A 13521-nucleotide genomic window follows, 5' to 3' on the forward strand; every position below is an offset into this window, starting at 1 on the left:
GCACGGGGCGCGACTCATCCCCGGCCTTTCTCAGATGCGGAACCAGGACCCAGAGCGGTCGCTAACCTCAGTCTGGAGCCTGCAGCTCTGCGCCAGCGGCCCCACACCAGGTCTCCCATCCCCATCACCTGCCCTGCAGGGGCTCCACAGCCCTGGGATCAGGCCCACCAACAAATCCACCCAGCCACGAGCTGCGGTCCCCACCCCCTGCCCTCTGGGCCTGCGACCCCGGGAGGGACTGACGACGGCAGAGCACACACAGGCTGCACGGGGCACCCTGATCCGAGCGCGTGCCCTCGTCCGTCTCGTCTCGGCACTGCCGGTCACAGCCCAGCCAGGGCTCGGGCAGGAGACGGCAGCAGCGGCACCCGGTTCCCGGCGGGGCTGCCGGGAGCTCACGGCACCTCGTCCGTGGGTGTGAAAGCCAAGCGGTGGGAAGACCATTGTGAGTTCACTCGCTGTACTCCTGTCTGGTATGAGACAGCGCTCCTAGCTGGTAGGAAATACGTGCTGATGTGTCAGGGTCAAGGGCCATCACTTTCGTAACTCACGCAGCGCGGCAAGGGTGGGGACCCGGCACAGAGGTGAGGGGCAGCTTGGAGCTGCGTCCCATACCAGAGGGCCTGGGTTCGAGTCCCAGCTCCGCTGCCAATTCCAGCTCCCTGCTGATGCAGGCCCTGGGAGGCAGCAGGGATGGCTCAAGTGTTTGGGTCCCTGTCACCCCTGTGGGCGACCCGGACCGAGTTCTGGGCTCCTGGCCTTGTCCTGGCCCAGCCCGGCTGCTGCGTGCATCTGGGTGCGAACCAGCAGACGGAAGATTTGTCTGTGTGCCTTTCAAATAAATAAACAACTCGGCAAGAAAATCGAGGTGCGCATGGCACACAGGGGAGCGTCGAGGCCGGGGACGCAGCCTACCCCACCGGGTACGTGCCGAGCGCTTTCTCTCCCTGCACCTTCCCCGGCGTCGGCAAGCGCTCCGAGAAACAGCTCACGGAGAGGACAGCAATGGGCGGCCCCGCAGACGCACGGCCCCCGGCACGGCGCAGGGTGCGGTCCTGCTCTCCCGGCAGCATCTGCGACCTGGCCGGGGACGCTGTCTAGGGACCAGGGCACTGGCTCCCGGAAGGCTCGTCTGGGTTGATGGGCTTTGTCCCAAACTCGCTCGCTTGTAACCTGAACACCCCAGGGAGGGAGGGAGGGAGGACAGACGGACAAACAGGACGGAAGGAGGACGGGGACCAAGAGTGACCCCGGCCTGGGTCCCGGTGACCCCGGGGGACCAGAGCTGAGCCGGGGCCAGGCAGACACAGCACCAGGGCGGTCCCGTCCATGACGGCAACTCTGGTTTCTAAAACTCCCAGGGGGGTCTGAGCTTCCTGCGCCCTGCAGGCTGCCCCCCCCCCGGGGGGGGACAAAGGCGGCGGGTGTCGGGACAGCCCAGGAGGAGGAGGAGGGTGCTGTGTCGGCTCGGGCAGTGTGAGGTGCTACGCTCCGTCCCCAGGACCGGCGTGATCCCACCAGCCTCCAGAGCAGGGCCCCTGCGTCACCAGCCTGATTCTGCCGCTGGGGGCTCCCACAGGGCAGTGGCACCGGGGACCACCAGGGCTCCCACAGTGTGGTCCCATGCCATGGCGTGGCCTGCTGCACCAGGGAGCCCAGGCCCCTCCCAGTGGGGCCTGGGCTGGCCCCCGCAGAGAAGGCCCTCGGACTGGGGGGCGTGCACCCCCACTCTGTCCGTGAGCCCTCACGGTGGGCGGGGGCTTTGACCTTAAGTGTCGTCAGCCAGGAGACACCTGGCTCTGGTCTCAGCGGCCCGAGGGCAGCAAGGACCGCTGCCCTGGACCCTGACCATGTCCACAGGGGAAGTTCTCCCCGCCCCTCCTACGGCGAGCGGCTTCCGAGGGCCCGGGCGGGCGGCCGAGCCGGCGCCTGTGCAGCGGCTCCGTGTTCGCGCGTGTTACCGGCAGACACCTCATCTTCGTAAGCAGGAAGAGGGCGCGGGACAGGGTGTCCCTGGCTGGGCTGGGCGCAGGAGAGCATCCCGGGGCGGGGTGCTGGTTAGCTGTCCACACCTGCAGGGCTGTGAAAGTCCCCTCCCACACTGTGCCCCCCCACCCCCCCGAAATGGCAGATCATCGATGACTCGCACGACAGCTCCCAGGACAACGCGTGCTTCCTGGCACCCGGTGAGAATCTCCCCAGCACCAAATGGGGACCCTCTGGGCAGAGGGACGGGCAGCTTTAAAGACGCTTCCTCCTGCGGTGGTTCGTCCTGCTCTGAGCTGCGCTGAGGCCGGGCCACAGGCCTCTGCTGGACCAGGCTCAGCTCAGCTCCCAGAAGGGAGAGGCAGCTCAAGGGGCGGGGTCGGTTCCACAGGCAGCAGCCTTGGGTGTGTGTGTGTGTGTGTGTGCGCACGCCAGCCCGCTCCCTACAGGTTTCCATGCCAACAGGACACAGAGCCTACCTGGGGGCTGGAGGGACCCCGTGTCTGCAGAGTCCCCCCAGGTACCCCGTGTGTGGCCCACGGCGGCTCACCGAGAGCCCCAGGGTTGAGGGACCCCCCTGCGAATGGATCCTACAAACCAGAGCTGGTGGTAGACAGAGTGGAGCTGCAGGGTTAAACACAGGTGCAGGGCCGGCCCTGTGGTGCCGGCGGTTAAGCCACCAGCGTCATGCCAGCGTCTCGTGTGGGCACCAGTTCAAATCCTGGCTGCTCCACTCCCAATCCAGCTCCCTGCTAATGCGCCCGGGAAAGCAGCAGAGGACGGCCCTGGTGCTTGAGCCCTGCACTCACACAGCAGACCCGGGAGAGGCTTTGGAGCAGCCTGGGTCCAGTCTTTGCGGCCATCTAGGGAGTGAACCAGCAGGTGGAAGATCTCTCCCTCTAACTCTGCCTTTCAAATAAATCTTTTTTTTTTTTTTTTAAAGATAGAGTTAGTGAGAGAGGGAGAGAAACAGAGAGAAAGGTCTTCTTTCTGTTGGTTCACCCCCAAAATGGCCACTATGGCCGGTGCGCTGCACCGATCTGAAGCCAGGAGCCAGGTGCTTTTCCTGGTCTCCCATGGGGTGCAGGGCCCAAGCACCTGGGCCATCCTCCACTGCCCTCCCGGGCCACAGCAGAGAGCTGGCCTGGAAGAGGAGCAGCCGGGACTAGAACCCAGCGCCCAGACGGGATGCTGGCTCCACAGGCGGAGGATTAGCCAAGTGAGCCACAGCGCCAGCCCCTCAAATAAATCTTAAAACGCCAACCCGCCCGGGGTGCCCAGTCCCGCCGTGGCACGTGCTCCTCATCTGCAGTTAAATTCAGCTGCGTGGCTTCCCCTGCACTTGCTGACCCTGAGGTCCAGCGAGGGGACAGAGCGAAGGGCAGGCCGGCCAGAAGCCAGGTCTCCTCCGGGTCCCTGCAGAGGCACCTCCCAGCCCTGCCCTCTGCCTCCCGCACAAAGACCTCCTTCAAGGCGGAGGTGAGGCCAGGGCGAACCCAGCTCAGGAATGTGCCTGCCTGCCCGGGTGGGCGGAGCCAGTGCCAGGTTCTGCCCAGGGGCAGGCGCCGCCCGGCACCTCGGAGCACTCTCGCCAACAGCATTAGATTCCTGCCACTCCAGCCACGGGGACCGCGTGGGAACAGAGGCTGCGGGCTCCGCCTGCTTCCTGGGCGCCAACTTCAGGCTTCGCCACAGGAGCGCCCGGGCTGCAGCCACAGCCTCGCACGGACAGAGGCGGGGGCACCACCTCCGCCTCCCCTGAGCCTGGGCCCACCGCCCCTTTCTGAATGCTACCTGTCAGTAACAATGTTAAGAATGAGAGAAGAAAAGGGCACAGTGGTCTACCCTGGGTCCTGGGGGCCGGCGACAGGGTGGCCACCTCCCCACTCATGCCACCCCTTACCCCTCCTAACCATGTGGGCCGGGGGGGGGGCACGCAGCGGCCCCAGCGCCAGGGCTGCGTCCACCCTGCGCCTCTCGCTGGGGGTGGGCACTGCTTCCTCACCCTTCACTGGGGACCCCGAGCAGCACCTGCCCCTGCTGGGGGGTGAAAACACCGCGTGGGCACCTCCCGCCCCTCCCACTCCTCTCCGGAGCTGCCCTGAGCCTGGGGGACTCCCCCTCCCCCGGTGTGCCCCCCCCCGGCTGGAAGGTGTTTCCAGAGGGATTAGGAGCCGGCCAGCCTCCTCGGGCCGGCTGGGATTAAGTCTTTCCATAAATACTGGCCCCCTCCCAGCCCGGGTGGGTGTGGCCCGGCCAGGGGAGGGGGCGCTTTCTGGAAGCAGCTCAGCCCAGGGCAGGGCAGGGGCTTCCGCTGCGACTCGGGCCTCCCAGCCTCAGCTTCCGCATCTGTTCAATGGGGGTGCGTGCTCCACCAGGCCCCCTGAGGTTCAGAGGGCGCCTCTCCCGTCCGCCTGGGTCTCACAGCCCAAGTGGCACGCGCCGGCCCCGCCCCGCCCGCCCCTGGGGAGCAGTGGGTCCCGCACCTGCGCCGGCCGCCCCGCGGTTCCGCCGAGCTCAGCAGCCGGGGCGGCGCGGGGAACCGCGCTGGTTGCCCTTTGCAAAGCGGCTTTGATGCCCTGGGAGCCCCGGGGCCCCCTAAGTGCGGCGGCTCATAAATAATACATTCTGAAATCCTCGATGAGGGGAAATGGCTCCCGCCGAGGCCTCCCGCCCCGCCCTCCGAGGAGGCTGAGCGGGCGCCGGAGCCAGGTGCGGGCTGGGGGGGGGCAGGCTCGCGCGCGCGCGCGGACACACCCCCGCCGCCCAGGGGCCAACTCTCCCCAGGCCCGCGTGTCCGCGGCAAAGTCCACGAGGAGCGGGGCGACGCCCGGCCCCGGGACCCCGCACCGCCCCCCGGGTCCCCGGCCCTGGCGGGGCCGCGCCCTCCCGCCGCGGAAGCCCACGGGGCGTGGACAGCGCTCTGCTGCGGCTCGGGGCAGGGCGGCGCGCGTCTTCCAGAAGGGGGTGGGGTGGGCGGCGCGGGGCCGGGCACTCACCGCTTCCTGTGGGCTCACAGCCGAGCCGCGCACGGGGCGCACGGGGCCTGGCCGGGCGCTGGTGGCGGGGCCGGCGGCCGGGCGCTGGGGGCCGCGGCGACGAGCCTGCGAGAGAGAGCAGCGGGGGTCATGGCCCGGCCGGCACTCCCGGGCCGCCGCCGCCGCCGCGCGCCCGCCTCCGGCCCCCGCCCCGCACCTGGAGGGCGGCGCCGCGCCTGCCCGCCCCGCCCCGCCTGCCCGGCCGCCCGCCCCGAGCCGCGCGCACGCCCCTACCCGCCCTGGGGGAGCCGGGAAAAGTTTGGGCCGTGGCTTGGCCGGCTCTCCGCCGCGAGCCCCTCGGCCCGGGGTGGCGACACGGGGCGCCCGGACTCCCCCCATGCAGGGCCCTGCTGTGGGGAGGGGCGGCTCCACCATCTCCGGCCCTCCCCCCCTGGCGTGGTCCCTGGGGACAGAGCAAGGGGCAGATGGCCCTGTGGTCAGCCAGCCGCTTCCCTGGGGTGGGGGTCCAGCCCTTTAGCTACGCCCTCCCCCCTGCACCCCAATTCTGGGAACGAACTGGGGGTGTGGCCACAGGGAACCACCTGGGTGGGCCTTGTTCACCCCCCAGCCCTGCGGTGGGGCAGGCGCCGATTTCCTTGGGGGCCACTGGTCTTTGACACTTGTGTGGGTGTTTGATTAAAACCCCCTGAGGTCTCCCCGGTGCCCCACCCCCTCAGGAGTCTGCGGGACTCATCAGCTCCCACAGGAGCCAAGAGGGTCCTGCACACCCGTCCGTCCCCAAGGGAGCTGTGGGGTCAAACCGTCCCCTCTAAGGGCAGCAACGGAGTCGCGAGGAAGCCCCGGGGAAGAGCATCCCCGGGTGGCCCCCTCCTCGGGGTTGGTGGGGGTCAGCCTGGCTCTAGGCCTCCTTTGTTCACAGGAGTAAGGGTCTCCCCAGCGCCTGCCCGTGACAACCCTGGGAGGGACAGCGGTTATGTCCTCCTCCCCCAGGGCGCCGGTCACCTCCGCCTGGGCCCTGTCTGCACTCTTGGGCTCTCCTGCCCCTAACAGAGCAGGGGAGGGGACAGGGTGCCCCAGAGCAGGTGGGGAAGGTGTGGCACGGGGTGAGACGGGCACGGAAGGAGCCCGTCTGTCCTCCGCCACGGGGCTGGCCCCGGACATGGGGAGTTTGTGCGTCTCTGCGTGGGGGACCCTTGTGGGCCGTGGGGTGTGGAGCAGCGCCCTGGTCTCCAGGTGCCAAAGGCACCACCCCCCAAAATCGTGACAACCAAAATCCATCTCAGGATGCGGCCAGCTGTCCCAGGGGCTCCCGGTCCCGAGAGCTGCTGGGGGAATCGGTAGGTTAACAAAACCTGTGACGCAAACACTCGGCCCAGCCGTGCCCGGTTCTCCCAGGCGGGGCCCAGGCGCGGCTGTTTAGGGGATAGGAAATCTGCAGTGACGGAGGTGGGAGCCCAGCAGACAGAGCCCACCTGGCTGGCTGTGGGGTGGGGGGACAGCAGGGAGCGCTGAGCCCCAGACCCTGGACACTAGGCAGCCCCTGGCCCCGCAGCTGCCTCTGGTCAGGGTCCCACGGTGCCTCAGGGGAGCAGGCTGGAGAGTGAGGCTCCTTAGGTGTAGGGCCCCGGGGGGGACTGTCAGGCCACTGCCGCCTGAGCCCCACATGCCCCCTCTCGGTCCCAGGGCCCCTGTGCCTGCTGAGGAAGGAGGAGGAGAAGGCCGGGAGCGCCCCGCCCCTGCCCCGTTCCTGCCCCACCCCTGCTCGCCCCTGGGGTCCGACATTCTCGAGCTGCCTGTGTGTGCCCAGCACGGCCAGGCCCTGAGGACCTGGCCCTCCTGGACGCTCCTCTGTGAGGGTCAAGGACACAGACATGGAGCAGAGCTGGGGGCCACGCAGGGCTGGGGTGGGGGAGACCCGGAGGCGGCAGCAGCGAGGAAGCATCGGCAGGGAGAGCTGCCGGGGGGGGGGGGTCTGGGCTCAGGGAACAGCACAGGATGGGCTCTGTCCCTGCCCCTGCCCTCCCCGGTCAGCCCCTCCTGTCAGCTCTGAGCAAGCCTGGCGGCCTGTGGGGGGCCCTAGGCAGGTGTCTCTGGCCACCTGCAGAATGAACGGAGGTTTGCATGTGCGAGTGGAGAATCCGAGTCCTCGGGTTCCCCAGGGGGCGAGGGGGTGACCATGAAGCAGATGCCAGGCCCTGCCCGGGGAGGCCGTGAGCCAGGATGCCAAGCCAGCAGGGCTGCTAGGGAGCCGTGGGAGGGCAGCTGAGCGGCCGCTGTGACCAGCAGCTGGGGCAGGCTGGCCCTGCCACCGACGCAGGGCGGCAGCGTGGATGCCAGCAGCCCCGGCACTTGCTGGCACGAGGGCAAGACCTCCCACTGCCGAAGCAGCACCCGGCCACGGCCCTTTGGAGGGGCTTGGCCCGGGGTGTCACGCCTGTGCCGTTAGCTCCCTGCTTGTGGCATGACTGTATCCCACATCCTGTTCCGAGCAAGGTGTAGGTTAAGGACCACTAATGCCTGACCTCCCCATAGGGAGGAAGGTGTGTCCCCCCCCACTGGAGTCGGGCTGGCCCTGAGCCTGGGCAGCCGGTGGGATGGGACAGGTTCCAGGCTGCCTGATGGCTCCTGGGAGGAGCTGTGGAGGCCCCGCCCCGCCCCCACCAGGGAGAAATTGACTCAACAATGGAGTAGGCTGGGTCCGGGGAGGACCCGCCTCCCGCCTCCCCTCCCTGCAGGCACTGGCCGAGTGGCATCTCCGTCTCCGACTCCCCAGCCTCCGCAGGTGGGAGCAGCCAATCTCCACTGCTCACCAGTGGCCGGTAGAAGGCAGGTTACCGTGGTGGCCTGCAGGGGCCGAGCTGCCCTGGCCACAGGGAGGGCCTGGCTCTGAGGACAGCGCAGCCGAGCCCCCGGCCCCCCACCCAGCGTGTGCAGAGCCGGCTTGCACGCCCAGCCCGCGTGAGCCCCAGCCAGGGTCAGGAGTTGTCCTAGTACCACCAGGCCACACCACAGAACTGGGCCGGAAAGGAAATGGTGGTTGTTGGGAGCCCCAGAGTTTGGGATCTTTTGTTACGCAGCAGTGGGTGGCTGAGGCTGGGCCCCAGGACGGAGCGTTGGCGCTAACGGCTTCCTCTCGCCTGCTAAATGACAGCAAAGCAGACTGCTGAGCCAGCCTTAGCAGCTGTTTCGGTATCTCCTGAGACCAGGACAGGCACGCCACCCGCCTCTCTGGGTGCCCCGGACTCCCTGAAGAGTCCCGTGGCCGCAGACACTCTGTGCCCGCGCTGGCGCCTCCCAGCCCGCCTCTCCCCTCCTCCCCTCCTGACTTTGGGTTTGAACGGCACCAGGGCCCACTCTACAGAGGAGGAGACCAGGCGCAGAGGGGTGACGCAGCTTAGGACCCGGCGCTACGGAGCTGGTGGCGCCTGTCTTCCTGGGGCAGCCCTGGTGTGGGCGTGTGTGCCTGTACCCATCCTGAGGGCATTCAGATGCGTGTGCCCAGCGGCTGGGAGGATGGGCCAGGCTGGCCGCAACACAGGCACTGCCGGGGGTTCTCGCGATGTCTCCACGTTTGGGTTTGAAAATTCCCTGGCCGGCGCCGCGGCTCACTAGGCTAATCCTCCACCTTGCGGCGCCAGCACACCGGGTTCTAGTCCCTGTCGGGGCACCAGATTCTGTCCCGGATTCTGTCCCAGATTCTGTCCTCTTCCAGGCCAGCTCTCTGCTGTGGCCAGGGAGTGCAGTGGAGGATGGCCCAGGTGCTTGGGCCCTGCACCCCATGGGAGACCAGGAGAAGCACCGGGTTCCTGCCATTGGATCAGCACGGTGTGCCGGCCACAGCACGCTGGCCGCGGCGGCCATTGGAGGGTGAACCAACAGCAAAGGAAGACCTTTCTGTCTCTCTCTCTCTCACTGTCCACTCTGCCTGTCAAAAAATAAAAAAATTAAAAAAAAGGAAATGCAGGCCCTGGGGAGCCAGCCCCGCCCTGGAGAGGCTGAGGCGCCCCCTCCTCAGGGCTCCCCAAAGGCCTGGCATCCCCGCCCCGGGAGCGGCGGTGACTGTCTCCCTTGGCTCCGAGCCCCCGGGCGCGGCAGCTGCAGCGTCACTGAGCGGCGTCACGCAGGGCTGCCTGGCTGTCGGCGCGGACTGGGCCCCCCTTCCCCTTCCGGGGGGTCCTGATCCCTCGCCCCCCACCCGGCCGGAAACCTCAGGGGAGTCCTCAGCCTAGTGTCAGGTTGTCAGCCCTGGGCTGGGTGTGCAGCGACCACTCCGAGGACGTGTGTGTGTGGGCGGGGACACCCGTGGGAGAAATGCGTGTCACGGTGAGTCTGCGAGGTCCGGACGAGGGCCGGCGACCTGTGTGGGCGCCAGGCACCGCGACAAGGGCCGGCTGCACGGACCTCGCGGCCGCTGCTATTTTTATCTCCCTCTTGCAGAGCAGGCAGCCGTTGCCCGGAGCGCTGTCGTCACTTGTGCAAGCCTAGGGCGGTGGGTGACACAGCCGGGGTCCTCGCCCAGCCAGGCCTAGCCAGGAGCACTCGCCCTGGTGCCCGTGCCCCTTAGGGCACGTGATGGAGGAGGGTGACCCACGGTGGGCATCAGGGGCCACCCGGGTGTGGCAGGCACAGCAGAGGGAGCCCCAGGAGTGCCCAGGCTGTGCCAGCCAGCGTCCTCCACCACGGAGGGACCCTGCGAGCATCGCTGGCCTCTTCGCTGAAAAAAAAAAAAAAAAAAAACGCAACAGGCACCACTAAGAAAATGACACGGCGAGCCACAGCCTGGGCGGAGACGCTCGCACCTCAACGTCCCCTCGAAGACGCGGGACCAGAGCACAGGAAGAACTCTTAGAACGCAGCAACCAAGAGGCAAAAAACCCATCTCAGCCCGGGACAGGGGTCTGCGGAGTTCCGGAAAGAAGACGTGCACGCGGCCACCTCGGCACCCTTCCTGCCCCGGGAGGTGGGTGCGAGCCGAAGCCGGGGGCCGGTGCTTAGAAAGTGGGGCGTTTCCTTTCCTTACAACCATCACCTCCAGGGCCGGCGCAGCAGATGGAAGGCTCGCTCTGCGGCCGTGCCAGGGCGTGGGACACGCCTCGGAGACGTGACGCTGGAGGCCGCGCGTCCGACGACTGTTCATGCCAAGTGTCCAGAAGAGACGGACGCACAGCGACACAAAGCACGCTTGGGGCCGGCGGAGCGAAAGGAAATCTACGGCAGTTACGGAACCGGTGCAGGCCGGCTGTCCGCTGAGCTGCTGCCCCTCAGTCGCCATGGCAACACCTCCAAGGAGTGGCCGCGAGCGCCCTGGGGAGGCGGCGGGCTCCGTAGCGTAGCGTAGAGGTAGTGGTCTGCCCTTCTGCAGGGGTGGGGTGGAAAAGAGGAAGGAAGCTGAAGGGCGGAAGCGGCAGGCGAGCAGAGGGAGGGTGACGGAGAGGCGCGGCTGTGCAGAGGGGAAGCTGGGCTCTGGGGGGTACCGTGAGCTGCCAGAGGCCCCCGTAGGCTGGGCTGCATGGGGATCAGAAGCCACGTTGGGGGCCGGTGCTGTGGGGTGGCTGGTAAAGTTGTTGCATGCAGTGCCGGCATCACATGTGGGCACTGGTTCAAGTTCCGGCTGCTGCACTTCTGATCCAGCTCCCTGCTAATGCGCCTGGGAGAGCAGTGGAGGACGGCCCAGGTGCTTGGGCCCCTGCACCCACGTGGGAGACCCAGAAGAAGCTCCTGGCTCAGCCCTGGCTGTTACAGCTATCCAGGAAGTGAACCAGTGGATAGCTTCTGTCTCTCTTCGTCTCTGTAACTCTGGCTTAGGTCAGCCGGGCAGGCTGCACCCGAGCAGGGGGACCAGACGGGCCTGGAGCCACGCTGGGGTCAGCTTGGTAACAAGGGCAGCCGGGAGGCACTGGCAACAAGAGGGACAGCCTGGAACCCCGACTGCCTGCTGCCAGCAGAGCGGACTGGGTGTGGGGTGCAGAGAAACCTGGGTGCCGCTGGGGGCAGATGAGGCCTGGACTGGGCGTGGGGTACAGAGAAACCTGGGTGCCGCCGGGGGCAGATGAGGCCTGGACTGGGCGTGGGGTGCAGAGAAACCTGGGTGCCGCCGGGGGCAGATGAGGCCTGGACTGGGCGTGGGGTGCAGAGAAACCTGGGTGCCGCCGGGGGCAGATGAGGCCTGGACTGGGCGTGGGGTGCAGAGAAACCTGGGTGCCGCCGGGGGCAGATGAGGCCTGGACTGGGCGTGGGGTGCAGAGAAACCTGGGTGCCGCCGGGGGCAGATGAGGCCTGGACTGGGCGTGGGGTGCAGAGAAACCTGGGTGCCACAGGGGGCAGATGAGGCCTGGACTGGGCGCGGGGTGCAGAGAAACCTGGGTGCCGCCGGGGGCAGATGAGGCCTGGACTGGGCGCGGGGTGCAGAGAAACCGGGGTGCCGCCGGGGGCAGATGAGGCCTGGACTGGGCGTGGGGTGCAGAGAAACCTGGGTGCCGCCGGGGGCAGATGAGGCCTGGACTGGGCGTGGGGTGCAGAGAAACCTGGGTGCCGCCGGGGGCAGATGAGGCCTGGACTGGGCGTGGGGTGCAGAGAAACCGGGGTGCCGCCGGGGGCAGATGAGGCCTGGGCCGGTGGGCTCTCTGGGAGCTTGAAACACGTCCAGTTTGGAAAAGGAAACCCCTCCCCAACCCACGGCAAGCCCAAGGACTGCCTGCGGGCACGGCAGCGTGGCCAAGCTCCCCCCGGCCGGTGCGGAAGGACCTCCAGGTGAGGAGGGGCGTGGTGCGGCACCACGTGCAAGAGTGCCGTGGGGACACGGGGACCTAACCCCTGCTGGCACAGAGCCCTTCCGGAACGTTCCAGCAGGAGCAGGGTGGGCCGGGGCCTCCTCTCTGCTCTGTGTGTCCAAAAACTAAGACAAAGCAAAGCAAAACAACAACGAGAAAACCCAGAAAAACAAAGGGAGGCTACCGGAGGTTTATTTAAGACTCGGGAGGAAACCGTCCTCGCGGCTGTGCTACACAGAGCTTCACCGTGTTGGCGGGATGACAGCACCCACGGCGTCCCCTGCCCCACCCCAGGACACGGTCCCAGCCGGCTCCACTTCTGTGATGGCCGAGACACGGGAGCTGCCGCAGGCCACCCTGCCAACAGCGCGGTGGGTTCGCGAGGCTCGGGGGAAGGGGCCGTCTCAGTGACAGACGCGCGAGGGGCAGCCGCAGTGCTGACGTGGGAGCCCCAGCGACGCTCACACCACGGACAGCAGGTTCCGGCGAGACGGGACAGCCGGGTACAGGGAGGAGAGGCCGCGCGAACGTCCCTAATCTGCCTGCCCGTGCTCTGTGACGACGAAGCCCAGCGACGGAGCGCCTGCCTGCAGCCCGGCTCGCTGAGTACTGCAGCCCCCTGCGGAGCCCACCGCTCAGAACTGCAGGTTCCTTTCAAAATATGCCGGCTCGCCGCCCAGGCACCGGGTCCCCCAGGAGCTCGGCACGGGGTGCGGGGTGAGGGCCACGTCCCCAGGCCTGCTACCCCAGCGTCCACACTGCAGCCCGAGGGTCGGGGGTAAGGCTGGCCCGAGGGTCTTATTATTTAGGACACACACCTACGGACGAGGAGGGAAGACCAGGGCTCCCCGAGGTGGAACCTGTGGCCACGACGGCAAGGACCTGGCTAGGACGCACCGGGGAGAGCGGTGGCAGGGCGCGCCGGCAGCAGCAGAGCGCTCACCGCAGCCGGCCTCCTGTCTCGGCCCGACCCGGGCGGCCGGAGCCATCCACACCGCGGACTCACTGAGGCTCGCAGGATCATTACATTTCTGAACAATAAAGTACTTTGACATGAAGGTCTCTGTGTGTTGCTTTTAAAGACAACACCACAGCCAGCGCTGGACACAGAGGGTTAAGCCTCCACCTGCAGCACCGGCTTCCCGTAAGGGCGCCGGTTTGAGTCCCGGCTACTCCACTTCCGATCCAGCTCCCTGCTACTGTATCTGGGAAAGCAGTAGAAGACGGCCCAAGTCCTTGGACCCCTGCACCCACGTGGGAGACCTGCAGGCAGCTCCCGGCTCCTGGCTTCAGCCTGCCCAGCCCTGGTCGCTGTAGCCACCAGGGGCGTGAACCAGCAGATGGAAGACCTCCGTGTGTGTGTGTCTCCCTCTAACTCTGACTTTCAAATAAATAAGTACATCTTAAAAAAAATGAAGATGTAACACTATCGCACACTTAACATACCAGGGCAGAGTGTGCACAAAACACTGTGTGCTGGAAACAGACGGTGTGATTTGCCTTGTAGTGGCAGAGGTCTGGAAAGGAGCCCGCGGGACCTCGGAGGTGTGCCAGTGTGCCGTGGAAAGCTGAGAAAGTTCCAGAACAAATGGTATTTCATGCTGCGTGCGTGGGGCTTTGACGAACCTGCTGGGCTCTGGACTGGGATCTGAAAAGCAAGACGGTGGCCTGGGCTGAAGGCCGCAGGCATGGAGACAGCGAGGGGACAGGCCAGGGGCACGAGTGGGCCCAGGGCACGGGCGTTGTGGGGCGGGGGAGGGGCTCCC

General features: G+C 67.2%; 1 protein-coding gene across 2 annotated transcripts in view; it reads right to left on the reverse strand.

Moving 5' to 3' along the window:
• CLMB (calcimembrin) overlaps positions 1–13521 on the reverse strand; it is a 45186-nt gene that overhangs the window by 19151 nt on the left and 12514 nt on the right. The window contains exon 4 of one of the 2 annotated variants that reach the window (XM_051829275.3): positions 4986–5090. The exons of the other annotated variant lie outside the window; for it this stretch is intronic. The gene's annotated coding sequence lies outside the window, so the exon portion shown is untranslated. The remainder of the gene's footprint in view (positions 1–4985; positions 5091–13521) is intronic. 2 annotated transcript variants of the gene reach the window in all.

Source organism: Oryctolagus cuniculus, chromosome 18 (assembly GCF_051225735.1).
Source record: "Oryctolagus cuniculus isolate XC-2025 breed Fujian yellow rabbit chromosome 18, ASM5122573v1, whole genome shotgun sequence".
NCBI lineage: Eukaryota > Metazoa > Chordata > Mammalia > Lagomorpha > Leporidae > Oryctolagus > Oryctolagus cuniculus.